At 43.5% G+C, this 26,955-nt stretch overlaps 2 long non-coding RNA genes and 1 pseudogene across 4 annotated transcripts; 1 reads left to right on the top strand and 2 right to left on the bottom strand.

The window, feature by feature from the left end:
* The first annotated feature begins 1,069 nt into the window (after window positions 1-1,069).
* LOC123573028 (uncharacterized) lies at window positions 1,070-21,629 on the top strand. Of its 2 annotated transcripts, none has more exons than XR_012434899.1 (2): window positions 1,070-1,192; window positions 21,469-21,629. It is a non-coding gene; the product is annotated as an uncharacterized lncRNA (long non-coding RNA). The 2 variants fall into 2 exon arrangements; XR_006697734.3 differs by lacking the exon at window positions 21,469-21,629 and adding an exon at window positions 6,092-8,733.
* On the bottom strand, window positions 2,896-2,995 carry LOC123570856 (U6 spliceosomal RNA; annotated as a pseudogene).
* LOC123573030 (uncharacterized) lies at window positions 21,355-25,832 on the bottom strand. Of its 2 annotated transcripts, XR_006697736.3 has the most exons (4): window positions 25,699-25,832; window positions 25,227-25,271; window positions 24,991-25,097; window positions 21,355-21,972 (listed from the first exon to the last, which is right to left on the bottom strand). It is a non-coding gene; the product is annotated as an uncharacterized lncRNA (long non-coding RNA). The 2 variants fall into 2 exon arrangements; XR_012434859.1 differs by having other exon boundaries at window positions 24,991-25,271.
* Window positions 25,833-26,955: the final 1,123 nt, after the last annotated feature.

The following is a 26,955-nucleotide window of genomic DNA, read 5'->3' on the forward strand; positions in this document are numbered from 1 at the left end:
GACGCTGATCATTCCTGAATGCAGATTCTAGAGCGACAGTCGCTGCAGAATCTCAGATAAGTTATTATTAATAGAAAAGAGTTCAATATGACTCCTAGCATGCATAGGCTTTGCCATGGTCAGAGCAAAGGTCTTGCAGCACACCCCAGGCTTCCCAACATGCAGATGCTCTCTTGGAGCCCTGAGGAAGCTTCCAGGGCTGTGCAGTTTGCTTGCACCTGGGCAGATCCAGATGGCAGCTGATCACCGCAGGGTTCTGTGATCTCTGCCCAAGCTGGTCCACTCCCTCTGGCAGTTCGAATGGTGCTGTGTGTTTCAAGATGGACACCCAGGAGGTCACCTTCTTAGCTTTAGAGCCACCTGGTGGATCCCTGCTGGAGTTTCCTCCTCAATGTTGGGCATGGGGGCAGGTGGTGGTCCCTGAAGGACTCTGTCCATAGAGCCCACTTTAGAAGTCTCCACTGCACTGAACTGTGCCAAAGCAAGATGCACAGTCCCCTTAGATTCCTGTATGATTGCTGTTCTCTTCTTATTTAAGTATTTTCACAAAGGACTTGGTTGTTCTCCAGCCTAAGACTTTCAGTAAAGCAGACTACCTTTTAATTTAATAACTCAAATTAAGTGAACATTTTAATTTTCATTTAAAAATTTAAATTTTGTTTAAAATTAAATGAAAACCAAATAATATTTACTTTTAAACAAATCAGTGCAGCATGGTTATGAGCTTCAAGTCCTGACCTCTTTGCCCTGGTCTCCCCCTCCCAGAAATGGTAGTCCTGCCTGAATACCATTTGCCCATCCAAGGGAATCTGTGCCAGATTATGCCTCCAGGGCTGGAGTTTACAGCTCCCCATCACACGGAGTGGCAACTCATGCTTCTTAATCAGAGCATCAAATGAATGAGTCAATGCAGTCTTGCTTTTATTTTCACAAAGTGTCTCCCGAGTGAGGCCTGCTCTGAGCTTCGGGGCCTTTCCTTGGCTCCACTCCAATAACTTGAGTAATTTCCTGTGCTGAGGGCCCTTGTGTGCTGAGACTTCTTATCACATGAGCCACTAGGTTAGAGCCTGAACCTGTTTCCAGAGAGCTCATTACAGGCGCTTTGGAAGGAGGTCTGAGCTCTGGAATAGGAGACTGACGTTCTGGCTTGAATTTTGGCTTTGCCCCTGAGTAGCTGTGTGACACTGCACAGGTTAGTTAACTTCTCTGAGTTTCCATTCCTACAACTGTAAAACAGGAATCTCAAACAGGATGCCAACAGAGGGATGAGCTCAGGCCTCAGAGTTGGACAAAGCTGCATTCAGATGCCACCTCTGCAGATTGCTAGCTTCGGGACCCCACCACAGCCTCCGTGGATGGGAGAGCTGATATCTGCCTTCCGGAGTTCTTGTAGAAATGAAAGGAGAGGATGTATGTACCATGCCTCGCACATGGTTAGGCACTAAGTAAATGTTTTTGAAGACTGCAAAATAAGGATAAAACACACGATGTATCAACCTCCATGGATATTTGAAAGGATCACATTAATATATGTGAAAATACACTGTAAACTATAAAACAATATGAAATGTCATTATTTTGATTCTTTTTCTCTCAGATCATTTTACTCTACGCTTTCCAACTTCTTATTTAGAAAATGTCGGCTGGGTGTAGTGGCTCATGCCTGTAATCCCAGCACTTTGGGAGGCCGAAGCAGGCAGATCATGAGGTCAAGAGATCGAGACCATCCTGGCCAACATGGTGAAACCCTGTCTCTACTAAAAACACAAAAATTAGCTGGGCGTGGTGGCACGTGCCTGTAGTCCCAGCTACTCGGGAGGCTGAGGCAGGAGAATCGCTTGAACCCAGGAGATGGAGGTTGCAGTGAGCCAAGTTTGTGCACTCCAGCCTGGGCAACAGAGTGAGACTCTGTCTCAAAAAATAAATAAATAAATAAAAATTTCATATCTGAAAAAAGTTGGAAAAATAGTAAACACCCAAATATCCTTTTCTTAGATTCACCAGTTATTAACAGTTGCTTCTTTGCTTGCTCTATCTCTATTTCTATTTATCTACCTATCATCTACGTATAATTGGTCCAAGCATTTGAAAGCAAGTTGCAGATATCATGAGTCTACCCCCAAGAACTTCAGCATGTGTCTCTTGAGAATAACAGCATTCTCCTATAGCACAAAGTACTATTAGGACCGTATTAGTAGGCTTGGGCTGCTATACCAAAATGCCATAGACTGGGTGACCTCAACAGCACACACTTCTTTCTCAAAATTTCAGAGGTCGAAGGTGTAAGATCAAGGTGTCAGCTGACTCAGATCCTGGTGAGGGCCCCCTTCCTGGCTTACAGATTGCAAATGGCTGTCCTCCTCCTGCTCCTCCTCCTCCCTCTTCCTCCTTCTTCTTCACCTTCTCCTTCATTATTATACTTTTAAGTTCTGGAGTACATGTGCAGAACATGCAGGTTTGTTACATAGGTATACACATGCCATGGTGGTTTGCTGCACCCATCAACCTATCATCTACACTAGGTATTTCTCCTAATGCTATCCCTTCCCTAGCTCCCCACCTCCTGACAAGTCCCAGTGTGTGATGTTCCCCTCCCTGTGTCCATGTGTTCTCATTGTTCAACTCCCACTTATGAGTGAGAATATGAGGTGTTTGGTTTTCTGTTCTTGTGTTAGTTTGCTGAGAATAGATGGTTTCCAGCTTCATTCATGCTCCTGCAAAGGACATGAACTCATTCTTTTTTATGGCTGCATAGTATTCCATGGTGTATATGTGCCACATTTTCTTTATTCAATCTATCATTGATGGGCATTTGGATTGGTTCCAAGTCTTTGCTATTGTGAACAGTGCCACAATAAACATACATGTGCATGTGTCTTTATAGTAGAACACTTTAAAAATATGGAATGCTTCAGAAATTTGTGTGTCATCCTTGCACAAGGGTCGTGCTAATCTTCTCTGTATCCTTCCAATTTCAGTATATGCTGAAGCGAGCATTTTTTTTTTTTTTTTTTTTTTGAGATGGAGTCTTGCTCTGTCACCTAGGCTGGAGTGCAGTGGTGCAATTTTGGCTCACTGCAGCTTCCACCTCCTGGGTTCAAGCGATTCTCTTGCCTCAGCCTCCTGAGTAGCTGGGATTACAGATGTGCACCACCACACTTGGCTAATTTTCGTTTTTTTGGTACAGATGGGGTTTCACCATGTTGGCTAGGCTGGTCTCAAACTCACAACCCAAGTGATCCACCTGCCTTGGCCTCCCAAAGTGCTGGGATTACAGGCAAGAGCCAACGCACCCAGTCGGCTGTCTTCTCACTATGTCCTCACGTGTTGGAGACAGAGAGAAAGCTCTGACATCTCTTCCTCTGTTTATGGGGACACTAATCTCATCACGAGGGTCCTGCCCCTCATGACCTCATCTAAATATGTTTCCTTCCCAAAGGCCTCAGCTCCAAATACCATTACATTGGGTGTTAGGACTTCAACATATGCATTGTGGGAGAACACAAACATTCAGTTCATAATGATTACCAACAACTTTAACATCAATACAGTAATATTATCGAATACACAGATATTCAAATTTTATATTCAGTATTCAAATTTTAAATATTCAAATTTTAAATTCAATATTCAATTTCAAATATTCTAAATTCAAATTTTTCTTGATTGCATGTTGAAATGAGAATACATTGATTACGTTGGATTAAAATACATTATTAAAATTTAATTTCTGGCGGGCTCCTGTAGTCCCAGCTACTCGGGAGGCTGAGGCAGGAGAATGGCGTAAACGCGGGAGGCGGAGCTTGCAGTGAGCTAAGATGCGGCCACTGCACTCCAGCCTGGGGGACAGAGCGAGACTCCGTCTCAAAAAAAAAAAAAAATTAATGTCACCTGTCTTGTCACTTTTTCATGTGGCTTTAAAAATATTAAAATTCCACCTTTTGCCTGCGTTACATTTCTATTGGACATCACTGCTCAGAATATTCCCTCTCACATTTTGTTGTTGTTTGTGACATGGACATTTTTTGAGTCCAAGCCAATCATCTTGTGGAAGGCTGTACACTATGGCTTTGCTTCCTTTTGACTAGATTCTGGTTAAATCTTTCCGACAAGGATATAATCGAAGTGATGTTGAGACTTGGCATCAGGGGCTCACTGTGTGAGTTTCTCCCATTGTTGGGAATGCAAAGTTTTCTTACTTGGTAAAAGTGGCCTCTGCCAGATGTAAAGATTCCTTTTTTCCTCTATCGGGGGGGTCTTTTGAAATCATAAAGCCTCCTGATCCTACTTACTCAGTGGTGTTAGCATCTAATGATGCTTGTTGCCTGTATCAATTATATATTAGTGGTTGCAAAAATCACAGATGTCTTAACTTTTCATTTTAACTCATTGGCTTGACTGATTTCCTATTCTAGTTTTTTATGCTAATACATGATATGAGCAATTTGTTCCTTTTTTTTTTTTTTTTGACAGTTTCGCTCTGTCGTCCAGCCTGGAGTGTAGTGGCGCCGCCTCTGCTTCTCGTCTCCTGGGTTCAAGCGATTCTCATGCCTCAGCCTCCCAAATAGCTGGGATTACAGGCACGTGCCATCACGCCTGGTTAATTTTTGTATTTTTAGTGGAAATGGGGTTTCACCATGTTGGCCAGGCTGGTCTCGAACTCCTGACTTCAAGTGATCCGCCTCCCTCAGCCTCCCAAAGTGCTGGGATTACAGGCGTGAGCTACCACACCTGGCCCAATTTGCTACTTTCTAAGTCTTATTAATTTATTTTACTGACTGCATAGCATTCTGTTGTATAAAATGTAGAATACGATATAGTTGAATCTCTGTTGATGATTATTTACATGTTTTCTAATGTTTTGCAATTAAAAATATTGATTCTATGAACATGCTTGTACACTGTCCACCCGGTCATTTCCTGCCTTGAAATATACCCCTAGAAATGGCGTTATCGAGTATGTTCAGTTAAATTTTTGACACATATAGTCAGATTGCCCTCCAGAAATATCACACACTTCACACTTCCAGTGAATCAGCCAGGAGGCTTTCAGCTGCAAAGGAACAACAATCTCAACACAGATTGGCTTCCATAATAAAGACATTTGTTTTCTCACAGAAGCCAGAACTCCAAATGAAAGGTGCTACCATACACTCCATTTTCTCCTCAATTTCATTTTTTAAGAAAAGCACTAGTTGTAACCCATTAAATGGACTTCATGACTCACCAGCGGATCATGACCTACAATTTGAAAAACACTGCTTTAAAATCCTCAAATTGCTCTCTGGAACTGGAGATAGGTGGCTACCTGAACAAATTCTGACTTGTGTTAGGAGTGGAGGAATGGATGTTCGTCACCTTATCTACGTATCTACATGGATGACAGAAAACACCGTCCCCCAGGCCCTTCTCACCCTGCGCGTAATTTGGCTCCCCAATCTTTGCCAATCTAATAAGTGAATTCACCATCCCTCTTTAAAAAATTTCATTTATATAACAGTGAGATTTCATGGATAAACAATACTGTATGGTGCCAGGCTCTGGTAAGAGGCCTGCCTGGATTCATAATCTGGAAAATTCACTTATTACCTGTGTGACTTAGAGCAAGTTACTTAGCCTCTCTGTGCCTCTATTTTTCATCTCTAGAAGGAGGATAATAATATCTACCTCATAGATTTGTTATGATCATTAAAAGAGATAACTTGGGCTGGGACTCAGTGGCTCACGCCTGCAATCCCAGCACTTTGGGAGGCTGAGGCAGGTGAATCACCTGAGATCAGGAGTTTGAGACCAGCCTGGCCAACATGGTGAAACCCCGTCTCTACTGAAAATACAAAAAAATTAGCCAGACGTGGTGGCACACGCCTGTAATCTCAGCTACTCGGGAGGCTGAGACAGGAGAATCGCTTGAACTCAGGAGGCAAAGGTTGCAGTAAGCTGAGATCACGCCATTGCACTCCAGCCTGGACGTCTCGAAAAAAAAAAAAGAGAGAGAGAGAGAGATAATTTGTATAACGTGCTTAGCACCCTTTCTGAAAATGCGTTTTGGAAAAACTGTTTTTACATTCATAGGTTTCTGTTGCTCTATTAGGATGACGTCTGAATTTGAACCCACCACAGGAGGGAAAAGACGTCGACAGAGACTTGAGCTGTGCCGAAACAGCTGTGTCCTGATTTCACCAGGCCCTACACAGCTCAGGATATACGGAATGCGAGGGAAGAACTGCTTGCAGGGCACAGGGTGGACAAGGCCCTGGAGCTCTGTGAGACCAGGAAGGCACCATGGATGACTCTGGCTTACAGAAGTTTAATAGGAAAAAAAAAAAAAGGCAAACAAACATTAAAACAGAAAATGCACCAGCACAGACATATTTTTTTATATAGCACACACAGCTCCTTTTTCTTGGCTTGCCCGTGGTCCCTGCAGCCACTTGGCCAAGTGCAGTATCTGTTTTCCTTCAGGTCCTCTATTGGTGTGCACTTCTTGAGCCTAGGGCCACGTCTTTCCATCTTTGGACAAGCGCCAGTGCCTTTCCTGACACATTGTGAGTGCTGAATAGATAGTAAATGGCTGACGGAACAAATGCAATTTGCAACCATACAGTGGAAGATGTGGAAGTAATTGGGGTGTAGCTTTTTTTTTTTTCTTGGATTATCCATTTTCTCTTTGGGATCCATAGTGGTTTATATACAAAATCTCACAGTCAGTGTCTCCTTAGTTGGGGAGCCCAAGTATTTAGGAAAAATAGGAAGTGGCTAAAGCATTAAGAAAAAGAAAAACAAGTGTTACGTGTTCTTGTGCAAACACAGACACTGTAGAGAGGAAGTCTGCAGGACCATAATGAGCTAACTGCAAAGGGGCTATAAATTCTACATAGTGTCTATCTGCAAGCCAGGGCCACCTCAAGGTCTAAGACCCTTGACGTTGCTATCATATGTATGTGTGAAGATAGATTTCAATTGAGATTGATTAGAAAAGGTACCTTGCCCCTAATTGAATATTGGACAAATGATAAGAGCAGGTAAATCACAGGAGACATACGTTCCCCCAGAATCTGTAAAATGCTAGGCTGACACCAATCACCCAGACAGTGTTGTAACTGTCATCATCAGTTTTGTGACAAGTGAACAAGATTATCTGAAATTGTGGTTGGAATTATAATAAGAGCTAACATTTATAGTGTTGTCTGTCCCTGTCAACTTCTTTCCCCTGGTGTGACTTTATCCCAATACAACAACAGAAATCCATAAATGAAAAAAAAAATGGTTTCCTGAAATGCATTTACTGTGTTAAGCACCTCATATGAATTACCTCTTTTAATATTCATCTATAAGGTAGATATTATTATTCTCATTTTAGAAATGATGACCCAGATTCACAGAGAGGTTAAAGTAACTTGCTCAAAGATATATAGCTAAGTAATGGTTGCAGAGTAGGAATTCAGGAAGATCTCTCCCAAGAGACTGCACTACACAATAACGCTTGCCAGTGAACTCTCACAGGCAGATGAAATAAAAAGGCAGGTATTTTCTGAAAAGCAAGCCCATTTTATAGTATTAACTCAAAGTCTGGAGTTATTCTCCAGATTGGTGATACCAGTTTTAGGGTAGTGGTGATGATGCTGACATTTCCAGGGACCTTAAAAAACACTTGGGAGTTGGGGGAGCCATTTTTTCAACCTCTATTGTGGGAAATAATCAAATCTTAGTCATCTCTAGTGTGTGACTAATACCCATTGCCAGGGCTGTTCCATTCTGCTGCAGAAGCCACTGTAATGACTAAGCCATCAAGATGGATTTTTTTTCCTAATGACATATGCTGCACAGGACTCAATTCTATTAAGCCAGCCTTTTCGAGTCTGGATCTGGAGGAGTCATTGTATCACTGTCTTTGAAAATTAGGCTAAAGGGGGTGGTATCTATTAATATACCAAGGCTCTAGTTTCCCTCCTCCTAGGATGCCTGACCTCTCCGGCCCATTCCCACCTCTTTCTTAGTGAACCGGCTGTGCCTGTATTGTGGGAGCCAGCATGACCTCATCATCCTGAGCAGGGGGTTGGGCTGGGCCAGGGCCCTCTCAGTGCCCTCCCAGGCAGAGCCTCCACCCTGGGTTTTACAGTTACTCAGGGGCCACAGAAGGTGGATGGTGCTAAATTAAGGCAACAAACCAGAAAAAAAAAAAAAAGAAAAAAAAGCAAGGTCCCACCATTGAATACACCAATGCTTTTATTTTAAAGCAGACACTGTCTGAGGCCATTTCTGACTTTGACATCCTATAATTACGATCCTGAGAAACATTTATTTAGACAACAACACATAAATTAGTTGATGACTTCCCTTGTTTGTTAAACCTCACAAGGGTCAGAGATACAGAGCCAAGAACAATTATCTTGTCACTAACTGAAATTCTTTTGAGTTCTAATTGTTGGGGTATTTAACCTCTTCCCAACTAAAATGCCAGCCCTTTCCCCAGCTTCTGAGAATAAAGAAAATCTGACGCACTCCCCTGCTGAGAACTCGCGAGTCTCTTCACCTCCAGGGTGAAAGCCAATCCTTTTTTCATGGAACAGTCCTTCATTATCCATTCGCTGCCTACCTCTTTAACCTTACCTTTTAATACGATTTTTTAATTGACAGATAATATTGGACATATTTATCATGTACAGCATGATGTTTTTGGTTCTTGTTTTTGTTTTTCGTTTTGTTTTTTTTGAGACGGAGTCTCGCTCTGTCGCCCGGGCTGGAGTGCAGTGGCCGGATCTCAGCTCACTGCAAGCTCCGCCTTCCGGGTTCACGCCATTCTCCTGCCTCAGCCTCCCGGGTAGCTGGGACTACAGGCGCCGCCACCTCGCCCGGCTAAGTTTTTGTATTTTTAGTAGAGATGGGGTTTCACGGTGTTAGCCAGGATGGTCTCGATCTCCTGACCTCGTGATCTGCCCGCCTCGGCCTCCCAGAGTGCTGGGATTACAGGCTAGCATGATGTTTTGAAATATATCTTTCAACATCACTCACCTCTGTCCCCAGGTAAGTCTTAGCCAAATGGCACCAACCCACCAAGCTCTCTCTATCTCTTGGTGGTCCCAGGCCATCCGCTTGGCCTTGAAACACCCTCTCCCGACCCCGACCTGTCCACCCTTACCTGGCTGACTCTTCTTACTTCTGTCCCAGCGAAGACATCATTTCCTCCTGGAAGGTTTCCCGCTTTCTCCAAATGCCCGCGTATGTGGGTGCCACTCCTGCACATCCCCACAGAAGAGTGCGGCAGCTGTCATGGTGGATTATAATGGCCCCTGGATTTGTCTGCCTTTCTCATCAACTGTAAATCTTTGAGAGCAAGGGCTGTGTTATCTTCACTGTCATAGTCCTAATACCCAGCCATTTTGTCTGGCACACAGCAGAAGCTTCATAAACATTTGTGGCTGAATGTTATTCATGCCCATATGATTTTTTACATTTTTTGCGATTTAGAATGTAGCTATCCATTCTCTTTTTAAACTCTCTGCCACTTACTGAAAACAACCAAGTGACTCATAGTTTCTCCCACTCCAAGCTGATGCCTACTCATGCCATCCAGAGGGCAGTCCCCACCCTCCCAGCCCTTCAACACACACTCTGAGCCAAGCCTCCATCATACCATGCTAGAACTTGAATGCCGCATTGAGGGGTTGGATTTTACTCAACAAGAAGGGTGAGTCAGTGGAAGTTTGTTTAGGACCAGGGAGTGTGCAATTACAGCCAACATGAATGTTTCTGTGAGGTGCAGAATAGATTGTGAGAGGAAGAGAGACTGGTTAGGGAACTGTGACCCTGAGCAATGTAAATTAGGCTACTAGGGAAAGAATGGAGAGGAGGGACCAGATTTGAACTGAGAGGCAGGACTTGGCAATTGACTACATGTGGGGGCAAAAGAAAGAGGCTCAATGTTGATTTCAAACTCTTAGGTCTGGAAAGCGAGAAGGTAGGTGACGCCACTAACAGAAGTAGAGATCACTGGATGGATTGTGTGAAGTGCTTGGTTTTGCTTATTTGGAGAGAAGAGGAATGTGTTGATGTGCTAGCAAAGTTTTCAAGTTCTAAAGATCAATTATTAAAATACAATTAGAGATATCATTTATGACCAGGCATAGTGGCTCATGCCTGTAATCCTAACATTTTGGGAGGCCAAGGCGGGCGGATCACTGAGGTCAGGAGTTTGAGACCAGCTTGGCCAATATGGTGAAACCCCATCTCTACTAAAAACACAAAAATTAGCCAGGTGTGGTGGTGTGTGCCTGTAATCCCAGCTGCCTGGGAGGAGGCTGAGGCAGGAGAATTCCTGGAACCCGAGAGGCAGAGGTGGCAGTGAGCAGAAACTGTGCCACTGCACTCCAGCCTGGGTGACAGAGCAAGGCTCCATCTCAAAAAAAAAAAAAAAAAAAAGAGAGAGAGATCATTTATGAAATGAATACTCCGAACCAATCGTTTCACAGAATTAACATCTAAATGCTTACTACAACACTAAGAGGTGGATTCTATGATTCTCCCTATTCTATGGATAAGGAAACAGAGGTTGAAGTCACGTGATCACATTCATACAGCTGTTCTGAGTGGCAGAGATGGGATTCAGCCCAGGCTGCGTGACCCAGTGTCTTCAGTATGTGGGACTGAGGCTCGAGAGACAGCTTAGAGCTCTCTACAGACTTCAGTGTGGTCCGCATTAGGAAGTTAAAGCACTGAGATGGGACGAGGTTGTCAAGGGAGATAATGTGCAGAGGAAAGTTAAAAACCATGTATAGAAATGGAAGACTAAGAGTGAGCAGGCAAAGGGAAGAAGAGGAGCCAGAGGTAGAAAGTAAGCAGGGGCAGCCCGGAAGAGGAAGTGGGTGAAGCATCCCAGAATAGGATGGAAACAGGTTTTAGGAGAAAGTGATGAGTGTCACCTGCTGCGGAGAGATGTCAAGAAGGAAAAGTCCTTTAAGGCCATGGGTGTGTTTATTATTTATTTTTTGTTGATTGATCAGGCTAGTAATCAGTATGTTTGCCTCCTTAATATTCTAGGGCATCTACAGTGCAGAAAACAGAGAAATGTCGAGGACCCAACTTGGGTAACATTAGCAGAATAGGTAGGATTATACCTCGAACCAGCACAGAGAGACAGAGGGAAATTTGTGCTGTGGTTTCCACGCTTCAAATATGCCAGGCTGTGACATGGCAAGTATAAACATTAACGTTGTTTGAAACCCACAGGGATCACTCCCGCTTAGCTCAAGCCTCAGTATTGCTTTTGGCTTGAACTCACAACCTGAAACAGCCTTGAATCTAGTATACCGTGGCCCCTGAGATCATTTGCCAATGGTCCAGATCTTATTTCAAGCTCCTCTTTCAAGCACCAGATGACCTGGAGTATGGCCATTTCCAGAACTAGCTGGAACTATTTTTCATCTAGGACCATTCAAATAAGACTTTACTGCCATATCAGAATTTACAAACTCAGATCATTCTCTTCCACTTTGCCAGTTGCTAAGTGACCTTTCAGCTGATCTGGAGAGGTTCTAAAACTCAGGGACTTTAAGATGATCTCTGCTGACACTGGAAAAGGAGAGGTCTCTTTCCTTGTCCTTGGCTAAATAATAGATGAACTGGCATCTCAGTTGCTAAGATTGAACTCCCATTAGAGGCTCAAATGGCCTCAAAGTGTGTGTCCTGGAGAGAAGAGGCAGGACATACTGGTAGTCTTGAGGAATTGTAGAAAGTTGAAACTAAAAGAATATCAAAAACTATCTAGCTTAAGCCCTCATTTTGCAGATGAGCAAAACAGAGGCTTAGAAATGTTAAGGGCTTTGCTCTAGTCTCAGAGCTAGTTAATACCAGTACTAGGACTAGAACTAAGTCTCTTAACATTTAATCCAGTTCCTTTTCCACAATACTATTCAGAAAACAAACATTCATTGATCTGCAGATGTTCGTCCTCTCGCGTTCCAGCATTTTTGCATCTAATGCCACTTACTGTCTCCGTGAGCATATATTTGTGCCTCAGGCAAGAGAGAAGGGAGACTGATAGACAAGTTCTTCAAATTATATTGAATGAAGACCCAGAGGGTTTCCTAAGAGGCAACATGAGCTCTGAGGAAAGACCACTTGGGCTTTGGAATTATTCACTCTAGGTTTTAATCCTGGCTTCATCATTGTCTAATTTGTGACACCGGGCAAGTTATATCTTAAACTCTGTATTAGTTTTCTATTGCTGCTGTATCAAATTACCACAAACCTAGTGGCTTAAAACATCACAAATTTATTCTCTTACAATTGTGGAAGAGGTCCAAAATGTGTCTTGCAGGCTACACCAAGGTGTCAGCAGGGCAGGCTCCTTCAGGTATCTCTAAGGATAAATTGTTTTCCTGCCTTTTCCAGCTTCTGAAGGTCACATGCATTCCTGGGCTCATGGCCCCTGCCTCACATCACTCTAATCTCTTGCTTCTGTTGTCACATCTCCCGCTACTGACTTTGACCTTCTTGATTCCCTCTTCATTTATTTACTTAAAACACACACACACACACACACACACACACACAAATTCTTTTAGAAACACAGTCTCACTCTGTTACCCAAGCTGGAGTGCAGTGGTGCAGTCATAGCTCACTGCAGCCTGAGCTCAAGTGATCCTCCTGCCTTGGCCTCCCACAGTGCTGAGATTACAGGCATGAGCCACCACACCGGACCTTGACTCCTTCTTTTTTTTTTTGAGACGGAGTCTTGCTCTGTCACCCAGACTGGAGTGCAGTGGCCCAATCTCGACTCACTGCAACCTCCACTTCCTGGGTTCAAGCAATTCTCTTGCCTCAGCCTCCCATGTAGCTGGGACTACAGGCATGTGCCACCACACCTGGCTAACTTTTGTATTTTTAGTGGACACGGGTTTTCGCCATGTTGGTCAGGCTGACCTCAAACTCCTGACCTCAGGCGACCCTAGGATTACAGGGGTGAGCCACCACGCCCGGCCTTGACTCCTTTTATAAGGGATTACATGTGATTACAGTGGACCCACCCAGCTAATTCAGTATAAATAAGCTCCCCATCTCAAGATGTTTAGCTTAATCACATTGACAAAGTTTTTTTTTTTTTTTTTGCCATGTATGTTCACAGGTCCTGGTGATAAGGATATGGACATCTTTGGGGGTCATTATTCTATCTTCCACAAACTCTGTGAGGCTCAGAGATAAGTCTGGAGCCGACAATTCCCATCTAGGGCTGAGTGCATTGGCTCACACCTGTAATCCCCATACTTTGAGATGTTGAGGCAAGAGGATCGCTTGAGTTCAGGAGTTCGAAACCAGCCTGGGCAACATAGTGAGACTCTATCTCTGCAAAAAAAAAAAAAAATTAAAAAGTAGCTGGGTGTGACGTGCACACCTGTGGTCCCAGTTACTTGGGAGGCTGAGGCAGGAGGATCCCTTGAGCTCAGGAGGTCGAGGCTGCAGTGAGCTATGATTGCGCCGCTGCCCTCCAGCCTAGACGGCTGAGCAAGAGCCTGTCTCTAAAAAGAATTCCCTCCCGTCTAATAGTGCTTGGACATCACTTCTTTTAAGAAGACTTTCTTGGGACCCCAAAATCAGGTTAGGGGCTCCTCCTATGTGTTCCCGTCACCTTCCGGGGTCACCTCTTACTGGCGTCCTTATAAAGCTGTGTTACAGTTACTTGATTACGATTACATCTTCCACACTAGTCTATATAACTCCAGAGAGTAGGGACTGTGCCTTATTTATTTTTGTGTCTCCTGCCCCCAACATGGTGTCTGGCACTTGGTAGTTGCTTAATAAATATCTGTTGTCATGAGGATTTAAAAAGACCAAGTAAAATGCCCAATGGGGGCAGGCACGGTTGCTCATGCCTGTAATCCCAGCACTTTGGGAGGCTGAGGCGGGCAGATCACCTGAGGTCAGGAGTTCGAGACCAGTCTGGCCAACCTGATGAAATCTCATCTCTACTAAAAATACAAAAATTAACCAGGCGTGCTGGCAGGTGCCTGTAATCTCAGCTACTTGGGAGGCTGAGGCAGGAGAATCGTTTGAACCTAGGAGGTGGAGGTTGCAGTGAGCTGACATTACCCCATTGCATTCCAGCCTGGGCAATTAGAGCAAAACTCCATCTCAAAAAAACAAAACAAAAAAAATGCCCAATGGTACTTGGCTCAAATAGGTATTCAATAGATGGTGAATCATTTTGCTAACACCCATTATTGCCAAAAAAGTAGGAGTTTTTTTTCTTCTTTTTATTTTACTTTAAGTTCTGGGATACATGTGCAGACTGTGCAGGTTTGTTACATAGGTATACCTGTGCCATGGTGGTTTGCTGCACTTATCAACCCATCATCTAGGTTTTAAGCCCTGCATGCATTAGATATTTGTCCTAACGCTCTCCCTCCCCTTGCCCCCCATTCCCTGACAGGCCCTGGTGTGTGATATTCCTCTCCCTTTGTCCATTTGTTCTCATTGTTCAACTCCCACTTATGAGTGAGAACATGCGGTGCTTGGTTTTCTGTTCCTGTGTTAGTCTGCTAAGAAAGATGGCTTCCAGCTTCATCCATGTTCTGCAAAGGACATAAACTCATCCTTTTTTATGGTTGCATAGTATTCCATGGTATATATGTGCCACATTTTCTTTATCCAGTCTATCACTGATGGGCATTTGGGTTGGTTCCAAGTCTTTGCTATCGTAAATAGTCCTGCCATAAACATACATGCACATGTGTCTTTATAACAGAATGATTTATAATCCTTTGGGTATATATGCAGCAATAGGATTGCTGGGTCAAATGGTATTTCTGGTTCTAGATCCTTAAGGAATCGGCACACTGTCTTCCACAAAGGTTGGACTAATTTACACTCCCGAAAGTAGGAGAATTTCTATAGATGACAAGTAAAATGCCTCCATCCCCACAGGGAAAGTACAAGAAAGCATATCTTCTAGCTTAGAGACAAAAACCCTTTAAGGCAGTCAGAGCCAATGGCATAGTTTAGCTTTTTTGCTTTTATTATAACATTGTTTGGCCCAGAACCCACCACCCATTTGCTGAGGAAAGTGTGCTGGCTGACTTTCAGAGGCAAGTGGGGCAGGAACAGGTGAAAAGGAAGAAATCCACTATCAGTATTTCATCATCAACTGGGCAGAACAGAGCCTCCACCTGGATCTGCCTTTACCTCTTCCAGTGCTGTGAACTCTTGGCTTGTGCCACATTTTCTCTCAATGGGCCACACTTCCTTTCTTTACTGACATTTATGCCTAGTGCAGTGGAGGGACAAGAGGATAGGCAGCAGGCCAAGTAGTTCTGGGTGGCCCTGTGGTGCTGGACTCATCAGATTCTTGGACTTGCTATCTGACCATACGCAAGTCACTCCTCTTTCAATTTCTGCGCCTATAAAATGCATGACTCACCTCACAGATGCCGAGAAATTCAAAGTGTTCCTGTCTTTCAAGGGAAAGAGTTATAAAAAAAAAGAAAAAAAGCTACCATAGATGTACCTATCAGGCTATTACTAGACCAAAGCTAAAGCCAAGGTCAAAGCCAGCTTTGATTTCATTTCAAAGCCTGAAGCAAGGAACCTAGTGTCGGAACTTTAAAGAAGCATGCTGTTGAAAGTAAGCCTTTCCAGCCTGCAATTTAAATTCAGATTCACACACATCCCACAGTGAAGACCTTAGTTCCCCTACAGGTACACACAGTAGGACTTGAACCAGCAACTTTGCCTTTTTGGCTAAGCAGTAATGTATTGATTGCACTTAGAGCCAGAGCCCGATTGGCATACCAGCCATAATTGCTGACAAAATTAAGTCACATGGTCTGCAAAGAATGTTTTAATTATTTGTGAATTTATTTCTATGAGAAGTTTACAAAGGAACAAATATTAAACCAAATGTAGTTATGTATTTTACAAGTCACTCTATTTAAGAACAAATTGTATACTCAGGCCATCATGAGCTCCTTAAAGACCACTGTGTTTTATTTATTTTTAAATCTCCATCTTTAAAATACCCTTAAAATAGTTTGTGATCAATAAGTGTTGACTGACTAATGTTACTCCGTCAAACACGATTTCTGTAGTCTATTGCAGGGATAAGAGGGAAATAGAAGATGTAGTCTTTGCCACCAATCGGAGGCAATGGAGCAAACGGATTAAAGAGACATACAGCGAAAGGACATTGCACAGTGAAAACCAATTTGCGTTTATATGGAACTTGCCTGGTTTGGCAATAATGATCATTCATTCATTTAATCTTTCATTTTTATCATTCAATACATAGTTTGTAAGCACGTTTGATGAGATAACAAAGAAGAAGGCCATGTTAACTCTGAATTATGCTCAGTTCTTGAGTCTTCTTTGACTAAATAGGCAACACATGGGCAATTCCATGGACAGTGTCCAGAATCGCTACTTTAGAGAAGCAAAAAGATACTACAAGAGCTCAAGGGAGAAAATGGATCCAGTCTTGGGGTGACGGGTGGGTCCATCTCAACCACCAAAGAGCACCTGCTTTCAGTGACATCATTTCAAACGTGGAGAGTAAAGAAGGGAAGGGCAACATGGAATTCAGGAAAAAAGAACTCCTTCCAAACTCAGGAACCTTAATAGTCTGTAAGCAGGAATTTTGACAAATGCTTTTGACTCAGAGATTGAGAATTGTGGTTTAATAAAACCAATAAACTAAAAACTAATAAAAATGACACAAATGACCTTGTACTGTGGATAAAGGCAATTCCACTATCGTTCATTTCACTACCAGCTCTGTCCAGAGGAATAAAGTTCACCTTCAGCCCCCTCTTTACGTCTGTGGATTCCTGAAACTGTGGCCAACCAACTCCCAACTGCCCAATTTCTCCTGTGTCTCTGGTGGGGTTCCCAAGAAGCAGGAGGATTCTTGAGCAAGTGATTCACTGGGGCAGTGGTCTCAGGAGGAGGGGAATGAGGAGGCAAGAGGGCACAGGGTGGGGAAAGGCAAGCAAGGATGTGGTCTCAGCTGGAGACCAGCTTCAGGCTGATCCCTCCAGGGAGCTCGGGAAGCCCAAAGTGCACCGCAAAGGTAATGCCCCCGTGATACTGGGGGCCGAGCTTTTGTATGTTTGGGCCAGACTGCCTTTTGGGAGCCTGACTCCCAGGAGAAGGAGGGGCTGTGAGTTGTCATCAGTCAGCCCTCACAGCAGCTGGGGGTAAAAGGGACCTGGATGGGGTACCCCAGCACCTACCATGGTGAAATATCCTAACCGCTGAATACAAGTGAGCTCAGTGAAGGGAGATGCTAATCTGCAAACCACACATCTTGCCATTATATTACAAAAATAAGTAACTCAAAATTAAAGCTGTTTGTACGTCCCCCAAGCACCTCAGATTCAACATATCCCAAACCTAAGTGTCACCTCACGTCCCTCATCTCACCAAACTGCTTCCCTGGTATTCTCTTTGTCGATGGGATTCCATCAAAATGAGGTCATTCAAGCTACTGATTCTCTCTCTCTCTCTCTCTAATCTGTTCCACATTTAATCAATAACGAAGTCCTACCAGTTTTACTTCTTAAAGGTTCTTAAACCTATACCTGACTCTCCCTCTTCGTTACCACTGACCCAGGGCAGATCCTGGTCATATCTCACCAGATCTCCCTGCCTCCAAACGCGTCCTCCCCAAATCCAACACCTCCCACTCCATTCCTGGCTAAAATGTTCAGTGACCTCTTTCTATAGCAATGTCCAAGCTGCCGACCTTAACTTCCAGCAGCTTCCCTGAACAGGCACCAGCCCATCTCGGTGACTTATTTTTCAGCACTTTCTGACTTGCACTTTATTTTCTAACCACACTAAACTGCTGACTGTTGCCTTGCCCACAGAGTGCTGTTCTCCACCCAGGCCTGGGCTGATACTGTTCCCTCTTCTGGTAATGCCTTTGTCCTCTTTATCTGGCTCACTTGGATCAGATGGCACCTCTCCAGGAAGCCTGCTCTTCTCCTTTTCCTCAGACTGGGTTCAGTATCCTTCCCCTGTGTGGTTTTTTGTCTTTTTTTTTGTTTGTTTTTTGAGACAGAGTCACTTCATCACCCAGGCTGGAGTACAGTGGTGCGATCTTGGCTCACTGTAACCTCTGCCTCCTGGGTTCAAGCGATTCTCCTGCCTCAGACCCCTGAGTAACTGGTACTATAGGCACGCACCACCATGCCTGGCTAATTTTTGTATTTTTAGTAGAGATGGGGTTTCTACTAAACCCCCGGGCTGTTGGCCAGACTGGTCTCGAACTCATGGACTCAAGTGATCTGCCCACCTTGGCCTCCCAAAGTCTTGGGATTACAGGCATGAGCCACGGCGCCTGGCCCCCTTTGTCTTTTACATAGCAAGCCACTGCAATTGCTACATAATATTACAATTATGTGCCCCCTTCCCTAGACTGTGAGTTCCCTGAAGTTAGGAAATGCTGTGCCTTATTCGTATTTGTATCCTAGGTGTTTAATATAATAACTGGTACTTCGTAGGTGCTTAATAAATGCATGCGGAATGGATGAATATTTCTTGAGCCCTCCCACCCTCTTGAGACAGTTTGCCATTTGAAGAAACTAGATTAGTGTAAACTGATATATGGTTCCCTAAGGTGGCAGGAGGCACTTCCAACACTAAAAGAACAGTACAAGACAGTATATATTTCATTTCAGAGCTGCAGAAGGTGATACAGTCAACAACTTGGGGATGTGGGATGAGAGAGATCAGAAATGGTCTGGGGAGAGTTCAGATCAGGAAGAGAGCAGCCCAGAAGGACGAGTTACAAAGAATTGGCAGCTATCTCACCCTGTTACGGGGTGTGGGTTTACCCACCACCAAACTGGAGGAAAAGTGAAATAGTTATTGATTCATTTGTCAACCTTAAGTAACATGATTTAGAACATATGATTATGTGTAGAGTTCATTGGAGCTCAAAGCCAGGAATAGCCATCCAGGAAACATGGACTTCAGAGAAATGGAGCCAGTGATCTAAAGTAAAAAAGTTAAAGTCAGCCGGGCGCAGTGGCTCATGCCTGTAATCCCAGCACTTTGGGAGGGTGAGGCGGGCGGATCACGAGGTCAGAAGATCGAGACCATCCTGGCTAACAAGGTGAAACCCCGTCTCTATTAAAAATACAAAAAATTAGCTGGGCGTGGTGGTGGGCGCCTGTAGTCCCAGCTACTCAAGAGGCTGAGGCAGGAAAATGGCGTGAACCCAGGAGGCAGAGCTTGCAGTGAGCCTAGATCGCACCACTGCACTCCAGCCTGGGCGACAGAGCAAGACTCTGTCTCAAAATAAAAAAAAGAAAAATTAAAGTCTTTCTTATATAGGCAGAAAACAAAGAAATTTAGTAGGATTAAAACATTCCATCTTAGACAATGAGATGGTTGTAAAGTCTTTGTGTCAGAAAGTTAAGAAGGAAGTGAATCTATAATGAAGATCAATAGTGAAGGTGGAAGGGATCTTCCCTGGCCCCCTTCAGTCATTTACAACATTTTACAAAACAATGTGGTAAGAAAGAAGGCTAATCTATAATCAGAGCGACAAAGGTTACAGCTGCCTGTTTATGTAACTTGAGTCCCGTAATCACACTCCTTCAAAGTTCATAATATTTTAAAGTTCCAACAGCCTTTATTTTGAAATACTTATTTTCACACATTCAACAAATATTTGTTGAACATGTACAATGAGGCACAGGCCTAGGTGCTGGGGGATATAGCAGCAAACTCAGAAGGCCTTATCTCTGCTCTCATTGAGCTTACCAGGTGGTGGGGAGAGAAAACACAAAAGTAAGCAAAGAAACATGTCATTACACATAGTAATAAGAACTGTGAAGGGACTAAACAGGATGGTGGGAGAGAAAATAGCAGGAGGACTGGGAAGGTCTCCCTGAGGATGTGGTTTTAAACTGAAGTTGGCAAGGACAGGAAAGAGAGGGAGGAGGAGCATCCCAAGACACAGGCCTGAGGGACTGCCCATTCAAGAAACCCAGAGGCCAGTGCAGCCTCAAAAATGTGGGCTGACAGGGCACAGTGGCTCACAACGTAATCCCAGCACTCTGGGAGGCTGAGGCAGGAGAATTGCTTGAGGTCAGGAGTTCGAGACCAGACTGGCCAACATAATGAGACTGTCTCTACAAAAAGTAAAAAATAAAAATTAGTGGCTGGGCGCGGTGGCTTACACCTGTAATCCCAGCACTTTGGGAGGCCAAGGTGGGCAGACCACCTGAGGTCAGGAGTTCAAGACCAGCCTGACTGACATGGAGAAACCCCATCTCTACTAAAAGTACAAAATTAGCTGGGTGTGGTGGCGCCTGCCTGTAATCCCAGCTACTTGGGAGGCTGAGGCAGGAGAATCACTTGAACCGGGGAGGTGGAGGTTACAGTGAGCCAAGATTGTGCCATTGCACTCCAGCCTAGGCAACAAGGGCAAAACTCCATCTCAAAAAAAAAATTAACTGGGCTACTTGGGAGGCTGAGGCAGGAGGATTGCTTGAGCCCTGGAGTTTGAGGCTATAGTGAGCTATGATCGCACCACTGCACTCCAGCCTGGGCAAGAGAGCAAGATCTCATCTCTAAAAAGATAAAAATTAAAAAAAAAAAATTGAAAAGTAAATCACAATAATAATTTTTTAAAGATGGGCAAAAGACATCAAGGCCTGACCATATCTACAGTGGGGCAGGCAAAGGGAGAGCAGGTGGACCCAAGTCAGCCAGGATAAGTTTAGATTTTGTTCTATGTGCTACAGCTGGCTGAAGAAGAGTTTTAAGACAGAGATGGTGTGGTATGATGTATTAATCAGTGCAGTTCTTGCACTGCTGTAATGAAATACCTGATACTGGGTAATTTATAAAGAAAAGAGGTTTAATTGGCTCACAGTTCTGCAGGCTGTACAGGAAGCATGGCAGCATCAGTTTCTGGGGAAGCCTCAGGAAACTTATAATCATGGTGGAAGGCAAAGGGGAGTAATGAATCTCACAAGGTCAGAGCAGAAGGAGAAGAGAGAGAGGGGAGGTGCCGGACACTGTTAGACAACCAAATCTCATGAGAACTTACTCCCTACACAGTACCAAGGGGAGATTGTGCTAAACCATTCATAAGAACTCTGCCTCCATGATCCAGTCACCTCCCATCAGTCCCTACCTCCAACACTGAGGTTACAATTTGACATGAGATTTGGATGGGGACACAGATACAAACCATGTCATGTGATTTACATTCATATGGGGATACTCAGGCTGCTGGGAGGAGACAAGATTGAAAAGGAGTTTGGGAAGAAGGGAGAGCCATTGTGGGTGGGTAGGACTAGGATTAAGCTATTGAGCTTTTCTCTTTGGGAAAGATTATTATTTACCCCATTTTACAGCTGAAGAAACTGTCTTTTATTTATTCATTCAGAGTTGGGATGGAGCCCCAATTCTGTTCTATCTCTGAATTGGTTCTTAAAACCCAGCTGTCTTCTTTTTTTTTAGACAGTGTCTCACTCTGTTGCTCAGGCTGGAGTGCAGTGCAGAGGTGCAATCACAGCTCACTACAGCCTCAACCTCCTGGGCTCCAGTGATCCTCCCACTTCAGCCTCCCAAGTAGCTGGGACCACAGGTGTGTGTCACCATGTCTGGCTAATTGGTGTGTGTGTGTGTTTTGGTAGAGATAGGGTTTCATCATGTTGCCCAGACTGGTTTCAAACTCCTGGCCTCAAGTGATCTGCCCACTTCAGTCTCCCAAGGTGTTGGGATTACAGGCATGAGCCACCACTCCTGGCCTCTTCTGTAATTCTTGTGTTGGGTTGCACATAACTTCCAGACTGGCAAAGATGAAAAGAAATGATAATATCCATTTTTGGCAAGGATGTGGGGGAAAGGGAACTTCTCACCCACTGCAGGTGGGAATGTGAATTTGTTCTGTCTTTCCAGGGGAAACCCGATGACTGGAAGAGGCGCATCCTCCTAGAGCCACCACCTCCAGTTTTAGGAACCCTAAAAATAAATAAATAAATAATAAATAAATAAACTGTCTACTTAGCCAAGATGTTTGAAAAACTCTTGTGTGTCAGTATTTGTAAGAGTGAAATAGGATCCAGTGAGAAAATTGGGTTACCCAAAGATGCATGGTATGATCCCATTTTGTAAAACGTATGTTTATACCTATAGAAAAAATTCTGGAAGAATCTATGCCAAAATATTAAGAGGAGTTATTTCCAGATATTGGCATATCTGGAGATTTTGTTGTTGCTGTTTTTTAAATTAAATTAAATTAAATTAATTTATTTATTCATTTTTGAGATAGAATCTTGCTCTGTCACCCAGGCTGGAGTGCAGTGGCGTGATCTCGGCTCACTGCAAGCTCTGCCTCCCGGGTTTACACCATTCTCCTGCCTCAGCCTGCCAAGTAGCTGGGACTACAGGCGCCTGCCACCACACCCAGCTAATTTTTTTTTTGTATTTTTAGTAGAGACGGGGTTTCACCTTGTTAGCCAGGATGGTCTTGATCTCCTGACCTTATGATCCGCCCATCTTGGCCTACCAAAGTGCTGGGATTATAGGTGTGAGCCACCGCGCCTGGCCTGTTGCTGTTTTTTTAAAAATCTGTCATGTCTAATGTTTCTAAATCAAAAGATGTTAACATTTTAAAATTAATAAATAATAATTGTACATATCCGTGAGGTATATAGTGATGTTTTGATATTTATAATATATAATGATCAGATCACAGTATCAGTATATCCATCATTTCAAACACAAAAAAAGTTAACTTTTCACTGAAGTATAACATACGTACATAGAAAACAGCACACATCTTATGTTCACAATCTGATGAATGATCACAGACTGAACACACTCATGAACAAGATATTGATCAAGAAATAGAACATGACCAGACTCCTAGAAGCTCTCTTCATAAAATCAGATTGCATCTACTTTGCTGTGTCTGGCTTCTTTAATTCCAGATTATGTTTATGTACATTGACTGCACATGGACACAAAGAAGGGAGCAATAAACACGGGGCCTACTTGCGTGTGGAGGATGGGATATGTATGAGGATGAAAAAACTACCTATTTAGCACGTTGTTTATTACCTGAGTGATGAAATAATCTGTACACCAAACCTCCATGGCTCTCAATTTACCTATGTAGCAAACCTGCACCTGAACCCCTGAACCTAGAATAAAAGTTAAAATATAAGCTGGCACAGTGGCTCACACTGTAGTCCCAGTACTTTGGGAGGCTGAGGTGGGCGGATCAGCTGAGGTCAGGAGTTCGAGACCAGCCTGACCAACATGGTGAAACCCCATTTCCACTAAAAATACTAAAATGAGCTGGGTGTGGTGGTGCATGCCTGTAGTCCCAGCTACTCTGGAGGCTGAGGTGGGAGAATCACTCGAACCTCGGAGGTGGAGGTTGCAGTGAGCCAAGATGGTGCCATTGCACTCCAGCCTGGGCAATAAGAGGGAAATTCCGCCTCAAAAAAAAAAAAAAAAAAAAAAAAAAAATTTATGTGTGTGTGTGTATGTGTGTATGTATATATCTACATGTATATGTATATATAAATATAACTTTTAAAAAAGATTATGTTAGCCAGGTACAGTGGCTCACACCTGCAATTCTAGCACTTTGGAAGGCCAAGGTGGGCGGATCACCTGAGGTCGGGAGTTCCAGACCAGACTGACCAACATGAAGAAATCCCATCTCTACTAAAAATACAAAATTAGCCAGGTGTGGTAGCACATGCCTGTAATCCCAGCTCCTAGGGAGGCTGATGCAGGAGAATCACTTGAACCAGGGAGGCGGAGGTTACAGTGAGCCAAGATCGCACCATTGCACTCCAGCCTGGGCGACAAGAGCAAAGCTCCATCTCAAAAAAAAAAAAAAAAAATTATGTTTATGTGATTGATTCTTTCATGTAGCTGTATTTAATTGTAGCAAGTTAATTGATTGATTACAATCTTAGAATGGTCACACCTTGTCTTTTATAAATATGACACTGCAGAATCTGTGATATCATAAGCATTTTGTCACCTGATGAAGCACTTTCCATCGAGACTAGCTCTAGGCATTATCATTATCCTCATTTAATAGAAAAGGGGCCTGGGATTAAAGGGTAATTTGCCTTGCACAGGTGGCCAAGCCAGGACTGGCTCTTATCTAATCCATGCCCTTTCTGCCCCACCCCATTGGATTAAGAGTAAAGGTAGCAGTGGCTGAAATGAAAGGAATGTTTTGCTCACCATTAGACCCTTTAGACATTGAGACAAAGTTACCAGGGAAAGTTGTCTAAACTTCTTTCCTGAAAATCATTGTGAAAAATTGGGAAGGCAAATGTCCCATAAATATTCATCCAGCTTCAATATTAATTATCTCCAGAGAGAATTTCTTCTGCTAATACTATGATATCAACATTTCTCATTTAATACTATTAATCATAATGCCTTGATGAATACATTGCATATGTAGTATATGTTTACATATCATGTGGATTTTACATTTGCATATGCCCACTTTCCTCTCCAGCTTAATGAGTATCAATGATTGCAGCCTCTTAGCAACAAAGGAGTGTCACTTCTCCTTCACAGATGAGGAAATTCAGGCCCACTATCAAATAGATGGTTACAGCAGAACTGGAGCAAAATTCAGGTCTTCAGGCTTCCAGGCCACAACTCTTTGGAGCACACATGACTACATAGAATGAGAAACTTTGTTTCTACTTGGAAACATAAACAATGATAATCCTAATTGTTATTAAAACTGTGAAAGTTTTTTTTTCCCCAAGACAGTAGGGCTGCATGACCTAGTTTTATGTTATCATAAAATCATGATATTGTACCCTAAGATAATGATCCTTCTTTGAAACATGATTCAGGTGTCCCTATGAAGAAACTAATTTCATAATCCAGTACACTTCATAGGAATTTCGGAAGAAATTAGGCAAATTAGCAGAGAAAACATGAACTTATCACCTCAAATACTGACTTAAGCGCTAACAGAAGTAACCTTACCTTATAGAGCTGTGGGACTTCAAAAGCAGAAGTGAGGTCACAGAAGAGCTTAGTCTAAACTCGTCCCCGCCTTCCCCATTCCTACTTCCGCTTCTGCGGAGATTCCTCTGTTTTCCGTAATTTTAGAAAAAAAAAAAAAAACCATGAAATAGTTCACATCCGGAGTCTTCCTACCTCTGAATGCAGAATTCACTGCGCTGAGAGCTTTTCCCCAGGACATTGGGCTTTGCTCTCACCTGGTCACCTTTCAGGAATCCCATAAATGGAGGGTCTGTTTTACCCTGCAAAAGAACAGTATGTGCAGGTCAAAGGACAATAGATAAGCCTATTTATTTTCCCAGAGACCTTGGCCAGGCCCTACTGTCTTCTCTTCGCTTGTCCTCGGGTTGCGGGTCAGCCTCAGGTCATGGGGCAGGTCGGGCTTGCACGGCCTTGATCAGGTCCCAGGGCTTCCCTCCCCACCCTCCCTGGTGGGCTTTCTAGGCTTCTTCTTTGACAGCCTTTGTGAACCTCTGTTCTCCCAGTTACCTTTATAAATAGACAATAGGGAAAAACAAATATTTCAATAAATAGTTGAATAAGGTCTCAGAGCTGTTGCCCTTCTAATGACTGTTAGACACTGGGAAATACCTCAAATTTCAGAGCTCTGGGCCATCCCCTGTCCTAGATCTGGGCCCCCTAGGGTAGGTTTGTGGTCTGGGTACACACCTTGAATGCTGAGTAAATACACAACTTTCTGGGCTTCCTGTGGGAACTCTTAGAACACGCTATATGGCATGAATATTTGCTCTCCTAGAGAAGATGGCTGAGCCCTGGGACTCTTGTCTGCTGACCTAGACTGTAACAGAGCCTCACAGAGGTCTTTTTTTGTCCTCAAGCCCAGAGAACTTCAGAGCCAGCTGCCTTCATGTGGGTGAGTGGGTGGTGCACAGCTTAGGGAAGGTTGAGCGACAGGAGCTGCAGGGAAGGCGTGGCCTCCTTTATGGGGTCAACGGTGGGCCCAAGTCTGGGCTGGGTAGTTGGTGAGAGTGAAACTGGGTTGATTGGGAGAGGGACTCATGGCAGTGCCCCTGTCTGAAAGGGGGGCAAGGTCTCTCGGAACACCCATGATCCTGATCCCTCACTGAAACCCAAGCGCCTTAAGAAATCCTCTGCATTGCTCATGACTAACATTTAATATAGTAATAGTTGTGTTAGGCCCTTTGAATGATAAATACCACATTCTGGATGAGGATGATCTCTAGGAAAAGGCCATGGGAGAAACATATCAATGAAGTTTTATATCCATAACGTTGTCATTTTTAATACAAGTCTTATTTTGGGATAATTTATAGAAAAATTGCAAATGTAGTCCAAAGAGTTCCCATATACCCCTCCATCCAGTTCCCCCCAGTGTTGACATCTTATATAACCATGGTACAGAAATGAACATAACTCAGAAATTAACACTGGTACAGCTAAACATTAGCTTTTATTCTGATTTCACCAGTTTTTTTTACAAATGCCCTTTTTCCTTTTCAGGATCCAATCCAGGACCCGACATTACACTTAGCACAGCCATATTGTTTTATGTTTGAAAAGTTTGAAAAAATGATGGCAAAATATTAAGATATGATGAAACTTTCTGGTAAAAACAGAAACTTCATCATATTGCTTTCTGGCCATTATTGGAGAGAACTTATAGTGCTTATGAGGGAGGCTCTGGAGATAAGACAAGCAATCCAGCTTCAGCTTCTGGCTCAAGCACTCTAGCTGTGTGCTTAATCTCTCTGAGCCTAAATTTCCTCAACTCGAAAATAGGGAAGATAACAGTATGTACCACTTAGGCTTACTCTGAGGTTTACATGGATTAAGTCACACAAGGCAACTAGAATAGCGCTCAAGAAATGTTAGCTATTATTATTAATTGCATATGTAATTCACAATACAATTTTCCTAAAAATAGCTCCTTTGAGAGTCTCTGGA

This window comes from Macaca fascicularis, chromosome 1 (genome assembly GCF_037993035.2).
Source record: "Macaca fascicularis isolate 582-1 chromosome 1, T2T-MFA8v1.1".
NCBI classification, from domain to species: domain Eukaryota; kingdom Metazoa; phylum Chordata; class Mammalia; order Primates; family Cercopithecidae; genus Macaca; species Macaca fascicularis.